Raw genomic sequence first — 16,096 nt, 5'->3', positions numbered from 1 at the left:
AATTATTTTGTCACTAATTTTTGAGGAAAAATTTTGACATGTTGTGTAATGAAAAAAATAGACTATTAACCTTTTTTCCTTTTTTTTTTTGTTGTTTATCAGTTTTCCTTTCCCCTCTGTCTCTCTCTCTGAACAAAACACAAGTTAGTTAGCTCTTTAAGTAACCTATGGTGACGAAAAATAGTGAAGAACATAAATTTCGTCACAAAATAAGAATAATACGTGACGAATTATAAAATTTTGTCACATATAATAAAAAAGTAAAAATATTAGGTGTTGAAATTTATTTTTGTCAATAAATTCTTATTTTTATGTGAGGAAAAATTAAATTTCGTCACTAAAGATTTTCTCTCTAATTTTTTTGGGTGGCACCAAAATTTTGAGACTTTTGGTGAGAAAAAAATTTGTCATCAATTATAAAATTATGGGTAAATTACAAATGCACCCCCTGAGCTTTACTTAAAATACGGATTGCTCCCTATGGTTTGAAAAATTACAAATATCCTCTTGTGAAAAAATAAAATTCTTACTGAATTATTACTTGAAATAAAATTTTAACATTATTAAAAACTATTAATTAATTTGATATTAAAAGGGGTTATTCGTTATGAAATTAAAAATCTTAGGAGGCGGGATATAATTTTTAGAATCACAAAGGGCAATATGTATTTTAAACAAATCTCAAGGGGTGTGTTTGTAATTTATCTTAAAATTATTAGTGAAGAATATATTTTCGTCACCAATAATTTTAAATATTTTTTAATAAAAAAATTTGATTTTAAATGTTTTAAAACTATTTAATGATGAATATATTTTTGTTATTAATAATTTTAATATTTTCAAATTTTTGATGAAAAAATTATTTTATCACTAATTTTAAAGGGAGAACTTTGTGATATTGATAATAATAATAAAAAAAGACCTTACTAATTCCCCCTAAACCTTTTGATTGATTTTTCTAGATATTCTTTCTTCTTCCCCAGACACGATCATCTTGCTGAAGGGAAGAACTTGAAATCTTCATCGAGAAGAATATATATATATATATATATAATAAACCAAATCCAAATCCAAATCCAAATCCAAATTCAAATCCAATTCCTTTTCCCAATCGAAAAATCTAATTCCCCTCTTTGGAAAATCCAATTTTCGCAGACAAACCTCGATCGATCATTGTTCCCAAATCTCCCAATTCTGACTCTGTATCTCCTAATCATCTTCTTCTAGGGCTTTTTTCATTTCACATCAGATTGGTCACTTAGACTCGAAGTTTTGAGGAGCCTCATCACTTGGTAATCGCTTTTCTCTTTCTTCTCAATTGCTTTGATTTTTCTCAAATTTGGTTCGATTTGGATTGTGGGATATGGGTTTTGTTTGTGAATTGTATATGGTTTTTATGATCAGTATTATAAATTTTATTATTTATTTTGTTTTTATTATAGATTTTGTTGTTAGTTCCTGTTTTATATTCTTATGTTTGATGTACTTCTTTTTGGTTCACTTGTTATGAGTAGTGCTTCAGATTTTTCCACCTAGATGAATAATGTTGAGTTAGTACATCAACTAAACTTCTTCAACATGTATTATTGTTCACACACATAGTTGTGAAATTGAAAATTGCATCATGAATTGAAATCCTAATTTGGTGAATCGTAAATTGAATTGAATCGAGAATGGTTAAGATTAAGTGCAAAATATAGAAAATGATGTAACCAATCGTATGCATATATAATAACATTATAAAATTGGACACATGTTATTAATGAAGCTAAGTTTGGGTTGTCTGCTGAGTGAACAAACCAACTTATGAGCTGACCAAAAGCATTTGTTCGGTTAATTTGCAGCCTTAGTTGAAAGTAGTCCAAAATATGGACTTTGGTGAAATCTGTTCTGACACAAAATCTCATCCCACCCCAAAAGCCATGAAATGTTTGGATGCACCATTAAATTCTTGAACTATTGCTGTGTTATCAAATTTTTATATGGTAATTCTAATTCATATTGAATAAATTTTGTTGTTATTTGTTTGTAATGCATTTTTACTGTAGAGGCTGATGGGCCTATAAAGGATATGACATTAATCACAGATTATACTGGTGATGTGGATTACATTAAAAATCGGGAACATGACGATTGTGATAGTATGATGACCCTTCTTCTAGCAAAGGACCCATCTAACTGCCTTCTTATATGCTCTGATAAACGTGGAAACATTGCTCGCTTTATTAATGGCATTAACAATCATACTCCGTAAGCTTGTGTATCCTCTCTCATGCTGTCTAGATTCTAGACTCAAAAAATGCTTCCCTGCTTTTATTTTGATGGTGACTTTATCCATTTCATCGACTCTGATGTCTGTACTCCATTTCTTCCAGTGAAGCCACATAACAAAATTCTTTGTTTTTATCGACATCAAAATAAATTTAAAAATTGAGAATATTAAACCTGTTGTTCTTGAAACCTGTCCAATTTTGTGCAGGGAGGATAGGAAGAAGCAAAATCTTAAATGCATGAGGTACAGTGTAAATGGTGAATGTCAGGTCCTTTTGGTTGCTACTCGTGATATTGCCAAGGGGAAGAGGCTATATTATGACTATAATGGATATGAGCATGAATACCCAACCCATCATTTTGTCTAAGATCCACATAGATATTCGTCTAACAATTTTGTGTAATTGTCATGCAATTCCAGATTCTGATAGATCCTTCTGATGTATACACATTTTTTTTTTCTTTTTTGTCGCAGCTTACACATTTTTGTTGCAGAGTGTCCACATTTTTTCCCAGTTTTCTAATTGTATCCTCAGCCCATCAATTGTAATTTATCATGTAGTGCTAGCCAAGTATGTGCTGTGAGAGAAATAGTGCAGGCGAGGGAACTTTCTTTGGAATTTAACATATGAAGGGTTTTAAATAATTACAAATTTGAGTTACATGGCATTGTCTTTAACTACAGTTTCAATGAAATGCATTACTTTTATCTATGGTTTCCTTTAAGTAGGTCCGAAGATTACTATAATGGACTATTGGAGGGCTTTTCCTCCAACATTTGTTTCTCTTTCCTTATCTTTATTTGAGTTAGATGATATTATCTTTATGTGCTAAAGGTTTCAATGGAAGACACTACTTTTATTAAATGGCTGCCTTAATGTAGATCCTAAGATAAACTCTAATAGACTGTTGTGTGTTATTATTATTAATTTTTTCTCCCACTAAAACATATTTCTCTATCTGTTGTTTCTGTTTTGGTTTCTCCTCTCTATAAAGATTTCATCATTATTTTCTTAAAATGCTAACCGTCCTCAAGAAAGCTCGAAGACAGGAAAATAAAGTAAAATACAAATAAATTCTTTTTGGCTGCCTATTGAACGATTGAAAGTAGTTTGAATTGAAAATGTAAGAGTTGAAGCTTCATTTAAATGTTTGACAGACTCTGTTTTAACATGAAACATGTTTGGGTTCACATTCATGCAGGAGAGATTGAGGCTCAATACACTACAGTTCAACATGTCAATTCCAGCCCCATGTGTCTTCTTGATCAGATACCTTAAGGCTGCTCAATCTGATAGGAAAGTAAGCAGATAATCTCAATTTCGGTCCATATGTTGTGTTATTTAGTTTTTATTTTTTCATATCATAGTCAGCCTAAATGAGAAATTGTAATTCTAATGTACACCTTGCAACAACTTGGGCTCCTATCGATCTTCTTGATCGACCTATGCCTCATGGAGTATGAGATACTCAAATTCCCACCATCTTTCTTGGCTGCCACAACAATCTACACTGCTAAATGTACCATTTCTAGGTTTAAGCAATGGAGCAAGACTTGTGAATGGCATACTAGCTACTCAGAAGATCAGCTCCTAAATGTTCGCTACCATGTTCAATTGTGAACATGCATTGAACTGTACTTGTGTTTCATTTGACAGTATTTTTAAGATAACAAATATTTTATCTGTTCTCTCTTTTACTCATGTGATAATAAAACATCATCCGTCACTTATGAGAGTTGTGTTGGAGCCAGGAAAGAATTGTAGCAAAACAAAACTAGTTCGAATTGATTAAACCTTGAATACTGTGTTTGATTTAAAATCACTACCATACATGAGTTCTAATATTGTGCAGCAGATATGAGGATCAATTTTGAGTGCTTAATGTTATATATTTTTTTTTTTGGCGATGGTAACAAGATGGTCGCCAAAAAATATGTTAACATTTTTCTTTATTTTTTGCGACGGCAAAATAGCTATTGCCATAAGTAGTTTAGACAGTCACAAATAATTTACAACCGTTACTTTGCCTTCGCAAAAAGTCTTTTGCGATTGTTTTTTCATTATTTGCGACAGCTTGTAGCGGTCGCAAAAAGTGCTTTTTTTAGTAGTGAGCCATGGGAAATTAATTAAATGCATGTCGAGGGAAATCATAGCCACATAATCAAACCACCAAATCCGTAAAGCAACAACAAATGACCACAAATCTTGCCAGATAATTGAAATCAAAGTCACATAATCAAACCACAAAATCAATATTACCCTTAATTTTTTGTCAAATTTCCTTGTCTATGACATCACTACCACATCCTTTATAACTTTGTCTCTCTATTTTTTTTTTTTTTCTTGTCCCATGGTCTGTCATATATCATTCCTCTCCCTCCTCTCATATAACACCTACACAGCTATTGCCCTGAAGAATTAATTTATTTACAGTGATTTTTTTCAGTACTAATTTAAGTCCTCTATTGTTAATTGTTAGTAATTGCCTTCTTGTCCCTTGTTCCTAACATGAAGTTTGCTTTTATTCCTGCAATCTTTTGTTATCAAATTTGTTATCCATGTTGCTTATCATCAAGGATCACTTCAACTCTGTGAAGTTTTGGATTGTTATATGCATTTCTACTAAATTGGTTTATAAAATAAATTATTTAAATATGAGTTTAGATGTAATTGCTAATATATTAATATTTTCCTTGTTTATTTTCTTTGCAGATTAGTTTTTGATGACATTTGGAAGCGTACTTGCAAATCAAGATCAAGTGTTGATTTTTTTTTCTTCCTAAACTGATATTTAGTTCTAGTTGTAAATCAAGATCTAGAGTTGATTTTTTGTGCGGACTCCACGTTAGTTCAATTTAGGATTTGCTATGATAGTTTTTTTTTTGTTATACATAATGGATTATTATTAAATTTATTTGATGGATATATTTTGATTTATAATATAAATTGTTTAATGAATTTGTTGTGTGGACTGCGTAGAATATCTGGTGGATGTTTTAGTACATTTAAAAGGCAATTGGGATATGAGCAGGAATATTTGTGAAATAATAATTTTAATTGAAATATAAAATATGGGACAAGTTTAGTGACGAATTTTTTCGTCATTTGTACTTGTTATTACGACAAAGTGATTATTCGTCGCTAATAAATATTTTTTGTGACAAAATTTATTGCAGCTTATATATGAAAGTTTTTATTGATTTTGTTGTTTGGTGACTAAACATTTCGTCATGTATACATTTTTTGGCCACGAAATATATTTTGTCACCCATGTCTGACTTTTGGAGACGAAAAATTTTGTCACCTTTACATCTTACTGTGACGAAATTATTTCTTCATCAATGATCAACATGTGTGACAAATTTATTCGTCAACTAAAGTTATAAATGTGGTACTGAATAACTATTTGGTGACGAAAATGAGGATTTTTGGTGACAAAATGTTGTTTTATTGGTGACAAAAAGTTTCGTCACAGAAGTAATTTCATTGGTGACGAAATTATTTTTCGTCACGATACTTTTTAGTGACAAACATTCAATGACGAACCTGGTGACGAAAATATTTCCTCACAAATATCTATAGTGACGAAATTAGCTCTTCGGAGACACAAAAAAATCGTCATCCAAGACCCAACTTCTTGTAGTGTCTCTACTGGATTTTGACTCACCCTACTTGGGAAACCATTTTCAGGTACAGGTGATATACTTCCTCCAAGGACGTAGCTTGGGAGGACCTAAGAGCTAGAGGATCTATTTTGCTATTTTTGTGCTTAAATGTTTATTTAAGCCAAGGACTTTATATGTACAGAGCTTATAACTCTCCCTTTGTTGTAACCAAGTAATATCTTGGAAAAATGTAAGCCCGTAAGGCATTTATTTTGTTGTTTTTAACTAATGTTACATGCTATAGACTCAGGATGAACATTTATGAATGTATAATGCATGTAATACCTTTTGTAATATGAACTCTGTTAAATGAAAATAGACTAATTCTATCATATTCATTTCTCTTATGAGTTGGTTCTTTGTATTGTTTTGGGGACGTTACACAGTTGAGCATAACTCACATCCTGCCCTGGTTGTGGTTGTAGTGATCCCGTTCGATGTTGCAATTCCCCATGAATTGTGAATGATGTAGGGCCTTTTCCACTGAGTACTCTAGGATCCAATATGGCACCAAGACTCATAAAAGCATTGGTTGCATTGTACACTCGAATATAACTTTGAAAGGATTTTGATTGATCATTATTCACATCATACAATGCCTGAAGTGGTGGAGGGGGTGTAATAAGTAAAGGTAGCCTAATATTTCCTTCCAAATAGCAAGTTCCAAATAAGGGACGCTTTATAGATGATTTTGTCAATTTTTCATCCATCCAATGTAAGGCTGAACAATAAGGACATAATACATCCATCTTTCCAAGATAATAGCGACAAGAATCTTTGTGTGCCTGAGCCTTAATTGATGTACTCGTAGGCATATCTTCTAATTCATCATTAGTACATAGATCTTGTTGAAGAAATCGATTTATAGGAGTAGACCTACAAATATTTGTGTATAAATAAAATTCTATAAAACAAAACGGTATGAGTAAAAGAATATATTTCAAGATTAGACATGGTAGTTTACCGATTCCTTTGTGGAGCTAAAGATGTGCTTGGCATAGAAAATAAACATGTAGAATGATGGGTAACCATTGTTTGTTTTTGTGCCAAATGAGAATCTTCAGTTATTGTTTCCCATTCCAAGCGAGTGCAATCGCGATGAATTGGTGTTAAAGAACGTTGTCTTATTTGAACACATTCTTTTAATCCCTCTAGTTCTTGTTGCAAGCATTGAAATTCAAAGTATGACTTTCAATTTTTTCACACTCTCGCCATGCACATTGGGCCAATGCAGCTTTTGATATTACATTATCATTTTGTGCCTAAAATGAAAATATTTTATCATTGATGCAAAATATGTGAATATTTTGTGCTTAAAATAAAAATATCTTCTTATTTATTCCATTTCTTTTAATTTTGTTTTCTATTTTATTTTATTTTATACCTTTAATAGTGTTATTTTTATTTCTTTCTTTCTTCATGCATTTTGTTTTTTATTAAAAAAATAAATAAGAATTAAAAACCTATCTTATTTAGTTTTTCCTTTCTTTATATATTTTTTATTTATTTCTTCATTTCTTTTTTCCTATTCTCTTCATATAAGTAGCAACTTATGGATGATACATTATAAATGCACATGTATCCATGCAAAATAAAAATAAATAAATTTGAAAAACATATACAAATACTAGCAAGTTACAGGAAAACATATTACAATCATTCTACAAAAACAACATAAAACAACAAATTCATTTTATACACTCATATCTTTTAACTATTCAAAATTTTGATTAGTTTTGCATCATATTTTTTAAAAAGAATATATACCACTTAATATGCATTTGTCATTCTCTTGCCAGAATGAGCCATCTTTTCTTTTTCTTTAGACATTTGGTTGACATTTTTTTTTCTTTTGCCTAACAAATATAAATAAAATATCCAAAAGATTAAAAAATCTTATATAAATAAAATACATACAATGTTTGACTTGATTTTGTACTTATCACACGAACACGGATAACATTAAGGTCGTGCTCATCACGGATGACCAGGCTAACATTTCTAGATGGGTTTATAGGAGCAGGCCTACAGAAATAGATTGTAAACAAATTAAAATCTATATAATAAAGTGGTAATAGTAAGAGTATATATTTCAAGAATTAAACATGTTGCTTACCAATTTGGTGTTAAAGAAGGTTGTCTTGGGTTAATACATTCCTTCGATCTTTCTCTTTCTCGTTCTCGTTCTCGTTCTCGTTCTCGTTCTCGTCGTAGGTGTTGTCCCAATTGGTATGCAGAACCTGGCTTTTGATTTTTTTCACGTTCTCACCGTGCACGTTGGGCCAATGCAGCTTTTGATAACACATTATCATTGTGTGCCTAAAATGAGAATATTATATAAGAATGTGCATAAAATGTGAAGATTAACTAACTTGCTTCCCTTTCATCATGTATTTTTTCTTCCTTTTAACTAACTTTTCCTCTTCACTCGGTTAAGTTGTTAGTCATACAAGAACCAATGCATGTATTGATGAAATGTAAAAAGGGAGGAAAAAATAATTTGAAAACACATTAAGCACACAACACTGCAAACTCACTATGCACGCACTTTTTGGTTTAAAGACACTACCCATCTCTTTACAAAATGTACGTTGAAAAGGTAAATATTAGATCATTGGGTATGTAAAATGTGAATATTAGCGTGTAATGTTTTCTACTTTCCTTTTCACTCTTCTTGTTCTTTCTGTTATATTAAAATGCATTTTTTTTTCTTTTTCTTCTTTCCTTAAGAACTTCTTATAAGAAAAATAAAAATTAAAAAAATTATATTATGTAGTTTCCTTTTGATCACATATTTGTTCCTTCTTCTTCTTTTCCTTTTTCGTTTTCTTCTCTTATATTTTTATTATGCTATGTTGTAAATGCAACATGTGTTCATACAAATAGACAAACATATTAAAAATTTAAATTAATGTTTATACAAATGCGTTAGCATGTTGTACAAATGCTTACTTTAACATGTTTCAGAAAAACATTTCACATTCGATAAAAATAACTGAATAAATATTTGAAAAAGAAACTTTTAAAAAATGTATATAAAAAAGAGTATATGACACTATGCAATTCCTAAAAAAATCTATATAATATTCGAAAAAGAAACTTTTAAAAATTGTTGAGAAACCATACCATGAGATGTGCATTTTCCTCTCCTTTGCCATAAAGGATAGCTTTTTTTGTTTCCATTGATATTACTTTGTCTTTTTCCTTTGCCTTTGCCTATAAAAAATAAGTAGAATATATTTATAAATTATTTTTAAAATGATAAGAAAATACATGTCCAATGTTCAACTGACTTTTAGGCTTACCTCACGAATGCGAATAGTATTAAAGTCATGTTCATCGTAGATAACAATATTAACATTTGTTTCTTAAAGAAATTGAACATATACATACAAAAACTTTAGAGTGATAAATAAAATTTTATACACATAAATAAGAAAATTAGTAAATGGAGGTGATATTATGGTTCGGTGTAAGTCCCCAACCACCTATAAAGTATGAGGACAAAAGCAATTTATTAGAAGAAAATTAGATATGATAAGTTTAAAAAAAAAAATAGGCCTTACATTATAAGAAAGGTACTTAAATTTATATGAAGAGAAAAAAAAAAAAAAAAAAAACTTACTTGACCAAAAATAGTGATATTGTCCATAATGTTGTACTTTGACCTAGAAATGTTTGGTTATATGTAATTTTAGACACCAAGAAACAAAAATTAGCAATAATAAAAGTTAACGCGGATTTCATTGGCAATGAAATGTTATTTCTAAATCTGTTGCTACCAAATCGGATAATAAAATTTAAAATTTTATTTAAATAAATAATTGCCATGGATAGAAAATACTTAATTGGTTACAATCAAAAGGAGAAGAAATAAATAAAAATATAAACATCTAAGAATAAGAAAAAGGCCAACCCAATGTTTAGAATAGATGTATTTAAATAATCACATGAAAATGGTAAAATTAAAATTGGAGCACAACAATTGTCAAAATTTGAACTCTTCTCTTTTCTAATAGACTTCAATTTTATAGAGATGAAATTAAAACCAAAATCAAAACCCATTATAATCATAGTGATAAATTTATGCCAAAAAAATAATTCAACAGATACCGAAGCCATTTTGCAAGCAATAATGAATAATTATTTCATGAAGACAGCTAAAGTAATACACATACATATACATTCACCAAAATTTTTTGAAATACAACATAGAATATTATACTCCCTTAAAAAGGTGCAAAAAAAAATGAAAAAAAAAACATAAACTCTCTTGCCATATTACACATAAATGTTAAAACTCTCCCGCCATATTACACATATTAAAAAAAATTATATGAAAAATATTTATCATCTATACATTAGAATCACACAGCAAATATATTGCATTTGAATGGTACAATTTTTTTTTTTTGTAATAAAATGTTAAATACATTTTTTTGTGTGTGTGAGTTTAATTTTTTTGTTGCAGAAAGATCAATTAAATAAATCACCTTTACTTTCTTTTTAAATAGCTCCAAACAAACAGTCCCTTCCCTCTCAGACTAATTTCTACAACACAGAGTACTAACCACAAACCAAGTCCCAAATAACCTCCCTCTCTCTCTACATTCTTTGAGAAACCCATAATCAATCTCACATTTTTTGAGCCAACACAGCGTTTAGAATAGATGTTTTTTAACAATCACATTAAAATAATAAATTAAAACTGGAGCACAATAATTGTTCAAATTTAAACTTTTCTCTTTCTTAACTGACTTTAATTTTATAGAGATGAAATTAAAACCAAAATCAAAACCATTATAATCATAAATATTTTAAAGTTCACCATTTATGACTTGGAAAGTCCAGACATAAATTTATGCCAAAAAAAATAAAATAAAAAAATCACCAGCTAACAAAGTCATTTTATAAGTGTGGGGACATAATTTTTGAATGACAACACGTGGCCGAGGTGTCACCGAAGTGCCGGCCGAGGTGTCACCGAAGTGCCCGCCGAGGTGCCACGTGTCCTGGTCATGATGTCGAGATGATCTCAGCTAGGCCGGGGTTATCTGCGAAGATACCGAAATTCGAGATAAGCGAATAAGGGACAACAGTCCTAGAATGGGAGAAGACTTCAGTTTGGGTAAAGATAAAACTCTTAGAGAGTTTATCCCAATCCTACTGGGAGTCCAAGATTAGCAGTAATCCTGAGTCCATTGAAGTTAGGCTTCTATTGGGACTAGGATTGTGTTGGCTATAAAAGAGAGGCACCCCCATGGGTCTAAGGTATGTCTTTTACGCTTTGTCTACTGAGTTAAGCACTATTGGTTATCTTTGAGAGATATTTTACTAACTTGATCGTCGGAGTGCCCCCGGGTGGATGAACCACCGCCGGAATCTCTTCTTTCTGTTGCAGCTCGTTCGGGCTTAATCTATTTTGCCAGTGCTCTCTAGCTAAGTACTAATTTGGCAGTGTGGTTAGAAATTGACACACACAATTTGGCGCCGTCTGTGGAAACGAAAGAAGAATAGATAGCCAACGACAGACAAAAAGAGAAGGCTGGGGACGACACTCCTAATGGGAGTGGGAAACCTGTAGAACTTGACATCGAAGAAGACAACTACAACAAAGAGACTCACGATAAGAATCACGAGGGAAAGGACGTCGGCCAGGAGAGCGACGTACCAAAGAAAACGGACCGGAGCGGGTATTACAACGAGCACGACCTCCAGGTATGGAAAGAAAGATGTCTACAGAGGGACGATGAGGTGAAGGCCATGGTGAACAAATTGGCAGACCTACAAACAGTGGTTAATTTCATGATGCAGAATAACGTCATGCAGCCACCACTACAAGATACGCCGATTCCAGCGGCAAAGGAGGATGCCCGAAAAGAGGGGCAGAAAACAGTCCCTACAGTCCCCCAGTACACCAGGACTGAAAAACACTGTCACCGGCCTTCAAGGGAGGTCGGGGGAGGAGAATCAAGAAGGGAAGAATCGAGGAGGACGCATCACACCAAGGAAGCCGACCCTAAAGAACATCGGCATGTTCAAGGGCATGTAACGCCCTCAAAATAATAACATTAAACCCATCAGATAAGACAAGCATTTACATATAAACTAACCACATTCCTTTATTTCATTGAGTTTCATTACATAAGTATTACATGTTAACATCAAAACAAAATGCCCTACGGGCTTACAGCTTTCCAAGTTAACACTTGGTTTCAACAAAAGAGTACTAACTCGTTTACACATTAAGCCCTTGGCTTGAAGTTACATGTAATACATCAAAAGTAAAACAACCACACTATGTCCGCCTCTAGCCTCCCAAGCTATGTCCTTGGAGGTGGCATGCTTCCTGCACCTGAAAATGATATTCCCATAAAGGGTGAGCCACAGCCCAGTAGAAATACACTAAACCAACCATGGACAATGACTAAAACATTAGCAATTGATAGTTGGTCAACACTGATACAATCACATAAATTACATATTTATGTCAACGACTTACAAGTCCCAATTACTTTTCATTTTCCCTTTTTCAACAGATAAGCATGCTAGCTCTATCATCATTTCCACAGATATGTATAAAAACTATATCTCACATTCAGATAAGCATAAAAGCTATATCCACATTCTCAACAGATATGTATATCAACAATATCCACAGATAAGCATACAAGCTGTATCCACATTCTACAACAGATATGTATATCAACAATATCCACAGATAAGCATACAAGCTGTATCCACATTCTACAACAGATATGTATATCAACAATATCCACAGATAAGCATACAAGCTGTATCCACACTTCACAAAGATAAGCATATGAGCTCTATCTTCACTTCTCTAGACAAGCATATGAGCTCTGTCTACGGAGTTCATCCCCTATCTCCTCCCAATACCTATCCGGTTTAGAGGTACATCCCCTATCTTCCCCTAAACCGCGGAGTACATCCCCTATCTCCTCCTCTACACATAACGTATATAAACACATTGGTTCTATATACAATCACACAATACACACAATTAATGTATTCTATCAACCGTCAAGTTCCATGACACACTCCATTGATTAGTTTCCGTTTACCTAATCATCATGCATTGTCTACAACAATCTCGACTATCCTCCACCGATAGCCCAAAGCAGTTATTTCTAAAACAGAAAATAAATGCACAAATGGATATTCAATCAACATTTCATTTCCTCATTTCTCACCAATTAATTATCCCAATTAATTAAACAATGTAATTAGGCCATTTTCCATAATTACTATTTCAACCCTTAGGTTCCATTTTCATCAATGATTCAACAATCATTCCATTTTTCTATGCCAAACATGCATCTAGGTTTATTATGAATAAAACCCCAACTTTTGTAAAATTACACAAAAGCCCCAAACTTTCACAAAATTACCAAACCAAGCCCAACATCTCAAAATACCAAAATTTAAAGACAAAACCCATAGAGAGGAGTAGGTTATCCCTACCTTGAAGTTTTAGCCCAAAAGGAGATGAAGACTCCAAGATAAACTTGCTCCAAATCCAAACTTTTTCAGATTAAATCGAAGCTTTCAACACCCTCTACCTTTTTAACAAAGGCCCTAGGCTAGATTCACACCCTAGGGAGATCAAACCTTAGAGAGAGTGCAAGTTTAGAGAGAGAGAGTGTCGGATTAAGGGTTTGCTCAAAGAAAAGGAGTGAAAAAGTGATGTTTTAGACGCTGCTGTGCGCTGATATAAAACACGCTCGCTCGAGCGAAGGATTGGTCGCTCGAGCGACCAGACACAGAAAACTCTCGCTCGAGCCAAGAAGTTCTCGATCGAGCGAAGAAAAACCCAGACCGCTCGAGCCACGAAAAGCTCGCTCGAGCCAGGAAAGACAGCTCTCAGGTCCAGAACCGGTGCAACACAACTCTCGCTCGAGCGACAAACTCCTCGCTCGAGCGAAGGACCAAAAATCTGGGCAGCAACACTAGGCTCCCAAACGCAACCAACCTGTAACAAACCTGCCCAACGCATCTTATAACTCAATATACAAAGTAAAGAGGATGCAAACTAGAAAATAAACAACTACCAACATCCACGGACACATGTCCGGATCACTGTACAACAAGGGTAAACCCGGGATCACTATAGGGCAGGAGTTGTACTTCGACGCAACCAATGGAGGGAAGTCCAAAAGGACCCATAATGAAACTGGGAGTAGTGCACTGAAAAGGCTGAAGTCAGTAGATAGCCGAGCTCCTGGACGGACCAAAGAAGATCTGGGGGATCACCTATAGAAGAAGCAACAAGATGCCGAGATAATCTCCCTGGTCAAGCCGAGAACACCATTTTCGGTAGAATTGGACAAATTCGAAGCCCTGAAGAGGTTTAGCATGCTGAGATTCTAGATCTACGACGGTAAGTCAAACTCCAACTTTCACGTTGGCTTGTACCTGAACTCGATGGCGTTGTACACCGGGAACGAGCCGTTGCTCTGCAAGGTGTTCCCCTCATCCTTCGGAGAAATTGCATCGAACTGGTTTCACAAGTTACCGAAAGGAACTGTGAAAACCTGAGAAGGCCTGGCCAAAATATTTGTGGCCAGGTTCGTGACAAACAAGCTACAGCCATTGAGGGTGGATGCCCTAATGGCCCTGAAGATCGGCGATGATGAAACCCTTAGGGCCTATGCCAAAAGGTATTGTGAGGTATTCAACCGAATACCAGGATGCAACCAAGAGGTGGCGGTCGTGTCGTTTAAAAACGGCTTGAAAGATGACTGCCTGCTTCGAAAATCACTGGCAAAGACATTGTTGAAAAGCATGGAAGAGCTGATGGCCAGGATAGAAAAGTATGCCAGAGCCGAGGAGGATACGCCGGGGACAAAGGCGTCCAAACAAGAGAAGAGAAATGGTTCGCCGAAGCGAAGCCGAGATAACACTGGATACGAGAAGACAAGAGCTCAGCCCAAGTGAGCAGCTCCCGGATTCCAGATCTCGGATCCCAGATCCTAGAAGACTAGACCTCGGCCTAGATGATTAAGTCCGAGAAGAGAAGAGCTTGGCCTGAGTTAAAGAATTTTTATTTAAGATCCACAAAAGAGTATGTGGAAGCCATGTAGGGGGCAGATCCCTTGCCCATAGAACAATATCGTAGGGATTCTTTTGGCCTTACATGCAAAAGGAAGCTAAAGCCTATGTAAAAAAGCATGAAAATGCTTTGAAATCCACTTGCAACGTGCGATAGAACAACAATTCGGCTGGGGGCATACCAGCAACAACTTGCTAGGGCTTACAACAAGAAGGTCAGCCCAAGAGAGTTCAAAGTTAGGGACCTCAGCCTGAGAAAGGTTGCCAGCAATGGGGCATAATGGCTGAAGCAATAATAAAGTGCTAGTTTGATTTTTGAAATCTGTGCGATAGGACCGACCAGTCCTATGACCATGTTTCTGATTGAAACATGACGAATAACTTAGACTTATTATATGACAGAGTAGAAACTTTACTTGCATATAATAGAGTTGAACTACGTTGGGTTAACCTGGACTTGTCATATCGGCAAAATCAGATACAGATTGGAGCTAAGTGCCTTAGTAAAAAGACCAAGGTTAATAACCTCAGCCAGTCTTTGTTCAAATCTTACATCGGTGATGAGGTCAAAGCCACGTGCCTAATGAGAACCCAAGTAGAACTTAAGTTCACATTAGGGGGCAAAGGGTTAAAAAATGATGCTTGGGAGTTGGAATTTTCAAGTCGAGGTCATGTTTAACACTTGTTGAAATTGAAATTTACAAGTTAAAGTTAAACTGATGTCATGTTTAACACTTGTTGAAATTTAAATTTACAAGTTGAAGTTAAACCGATGACGTGTTTAACACTTGTTGAAATTGAAATTTACAAGTTGAAGTTAAACCGATGTCATGTTTAACACTTGTTGAAATTTAAATTTACAAGTTAAAGTTAAACCGATGACGTGTTTAACACTTGTTAAAATTGAAATTTACAAGTTGAAGTTAAACCGAGGCCATGTTTAACACTTGTTGAAATTGAAATTTACAAGTTGAAGTTAAACCGATGACGTGTTTAACACTTGTTGAAATTAAAATTTACAAGTTGAAGTTAAACCGAGGACGTGTTTAACACTTGTTGAAATTGAAATTTACAAGTTGAAGTTAA

At 33.9% G+C, this 16,096-nt stretch overlaps 1 long non-coding RNA gene across 1 annotated transcript; it reads left to right on the top strand.

Annotated features, from left to right (window-relative positions):
• The first annotated feature begins 934 nt into the window (after positions 1-934).
• LOC145807432 (uncharacterized) lies at positions 935-5,231 on the top strand. The gene is made up of 3 exons (XR_014350510.1): positions 935-1,292; positions 3,475-3,573; positions 4,986-5,231. It is a non-coding gene; the product is annotated as an uncharacterized LOC145807432 (long non-coding RNA).
• Positions 5,232-16,096: the final 10,865 nt, after the last annotated feature.

The sequence above is a fragment of the Camellia sinensis genome, chromosome 14, assembly GCF_055761805.1.
Source record: "Camellia sinensis isolate YWXY chromosome 14, ASM5576180v1, whole genome shotgun sequence".
NCBI classification, from domain to species: domain Eukaryota; kingdom Viridiplantae; phylum Streptophyta; class Magnoliopsida; order Ericales; family Theaceae; genus Camellia; species Camellia sinensis.
The sequence above is the reverse complement of the archived record's forward strand: the minus strand, read 5'-3'. Positions and strand labels throughout refer to the sequence as shown.